This window comes from Scylla paramamosain, chromosome 8 (genome assembly GCF_035594125.1).
Source record: "Scylla paramamosain isolate STU-SP2022 chromosome 8, ASM3559412v1, whole genome shotgun sequence".
In the NCBI taxonomy this organism is placed as follows: Eukaryota; Metazoa; Arthropoda; class Malacostraca; order Decapoda; family Portunidae; genus Scylla; species Scylla paramamosain.
The window spans coordinates 25,394,540-25,397,039 of NC_087158.1; the positions used below are offsets into that span (position 1 = coordinate 25,394,540).

Genomic DNA, 2,500 nt, shown 5'->3' on the forward strand with positions numbered 1-2,500 from the left:
ATATAAACAACGTATCAGCCTTTACATTCACGACGCAACGCTTGGGTTCGTGCAGGGACTCGGGGAAGGTGCTGTGAGTGTATGCAAGGCTTGGGAAGGGGTAGGTGCTGGGGAGAGGTGCGGGGCGTGTGGAGGCATTCCGGTAACTCAAGGGGAGCGTGTGGCCCATCCAGGAAATTCCCTCGAAGTCGAAGCGAGTGGAGGAGAGCCGCCTGAGTGCAAGCTGGATAAAGAAAACGAAGACAGGGAGATATATACTCGTGGGAAAGGGAGAAAAATAAAACGGGTAGCTGTGATTAAATGAAGGAAGAGCGTATGAGGAACAGAGTTGTAAACTTGACAGAGGAATGGAAATGGATGTGAGGGAAATGCTGAATTGGAAAAATGAGATAAAATGAAGAAGAGAAGACGGAATGTTGCCCAAGAGAAAGGAAAAAAATGTATGTGGAATAAGACAATAAGCACGAGAGAGTAATGTAAATAACTTGTTATTTCTTAAAGGATAAGCACATGATGCTTGGGTGTCAAAAGAATGATAGAAAAATAGAGAGAATCACGAGTGATTTATTTTATCAAGGAGCAAACATGAGAACTCAACACTCGTATGCTTCTACCAATATGATGAAATTAAATTCCCTCCCAAAAAAGTATGAAGGAAATAGAAATATAAAATCGCACGCTGTTTCTTCCGCAGGTAACTTTAAAATTGAAGCACTTCCAAGAAAAATAAATATGATCTGATTATCTCGTGAAGAGCAAAGAAAACTACCATTTTACTCTCCAAGATTTTTCCTCTCAAAAGAAATATGAAAATGTTAAGGAAAGAAGTAAAAATTATTTGGCGTGTGTTGCCGGCTCGGTCATTACGGAAATAGAAATTAAGAGAAAAATTAGTCCGGCGTTCAATTCGTGAAAGGCAAGAAAACGACAATACGTTTTCTTAAGTCTTTTGTTAGAGAGAGAGAGAGAGAGAGAGAGAGAGAGAGAGAGAGAGAGAGAGAGAGAGAGAGAGAGAGAGAGAGAGAGAGAGAGAAAATATCCAATTACCCTTCCGAATCAGTAGGAAAAGAGAGATAATGTGAAATCAATCCTTTTTACGAACGCCAATGTCTCAAACATTTATTAATCACTTCTGACAAAGGAGGAGGAGAAGGAGGAGGAGGAAAAGAAGAAGAAGAAGAAGAAGAAGAAGAAGAAGAAGAAGAAGAAGAAGAAGAAGAAGAAGAAAAAGAAGAAGAAGAAGAAGAAGAAGAAGAAGAAGAAGAAGAAGAAGAAGAAGAAGAAGAAGAAGAAGAAGAAGAAGAAGAAGAAGAAGAAGAAGAAGAAGAAGAAGAAGAAGAAGAAGAAGAAGAACGATGAGGACGACAACAACAACAGCAACAGCAACAGGAACGACAATAACAACAAGAACAACAACAGCAACTACTACTACTACTACTACTACAACAACAACAACAACAACAACAACAACAACAACAACAACAACAACAACAATAACAACAACAATAAAAATGACTTATGACGCAGAAAGTAAAAAAAAAAGAAATGCCAAAACGATAACGACAATAAGAACAAAAAATCAAAAGAACGAGAGTTAAAAAGAAGAAAAGAAAAGAAGAAAAGAAGAGGAGCTGCCGGACTTTAAACCCTCTTATTCACACAAGAGCCTGCGCCACAATACAAAATACGAGTACTTTTCCCAACTCCATCCACGCCCCCCCCCCCAAAAAAAAAAAGAAGAAGAAAAAGAAAGAGAAAAATTTAAGATTCTGGTTTGGATTCAAGCGCCATTCAATAAATTCTTAAACTTAATGCGAAAGAGGTAAGTCGTGTATCTCTCTCTCTCTCTCTCTCTCTCTCTCTCTCTCTCTCTCTCTCTCTCTCTCTCTCTCTCTCTCTCTCTCTCTCTCTCTCTCTCTCTCTCTCAAAATAAAGAGACGAAACCGCTGGCAACCATACATCGTTAAAGATAAAATAAAGAAGTCAATCCGCTTACAGTAAAAAGAGTGGCGGTGTGCGGGTGTAGGTGTTGTGCCTTTGAAGTTGGCGGAAGTCCCTCGGGATAGCACTCCTCCACGTGTTTGACAGTCTGAAGTGTCGCACAGGTTTCTGGATCACGTTTCGAGACTGCAGGAACTCCGCGTCAGCAGTGTCTCAGTACAAGGTAGGAAAATATTTCAAGTATTCTTAGTCACAAACAGCTAAGTCACACATTAGTGTTAAAAAAAATAAATAAATAAAGAGTAACTTATTAACTTTCTATATCACTGTTTTCCTATTTCCTTTTCCGTACAGAGTGAGTCACATGTTCCCCTCACACGTGAATAGCGGCTGAAGATGGTTTTTGGCCACTACCACAGCACGCTGACAATGTAAACTGTTTTCCGGCTCGTTCACACCATATTTCTTTCCCCCACTGGCTGCTGCGTCAGGGAATTACATTAAGTTATTCATGATAACCTAATGATCTCTTCTGGAAAATGAGAGGAAGGTTTACTAC

The 2,500-nt window shown here is 39.8% G+C and overlaps 1 protein-coding gene across 1 annotated transcript in view; it reads right to left on the reverse strand.

Moving 5' to 3' along the window:
- Positions 1-2,500, reverse strand: part of LOC135103028 (cephalotocin receptor 2-like) — a 15,015-nt gene that overhangs the window by 12,172 nt on the left and 343 nt on the right. Inside the window, exon 1 of the mRNA XM_064008893.1 lies at positions 1,997-2,500. This exon is cut by the window's right edge and continues 343 nt beyond it. The gene's annotated coding sequence lies outside the window, so the exon portion shown is untranslated. The remainder of the gene's footprint in view (positions 1-1,996) is intronic.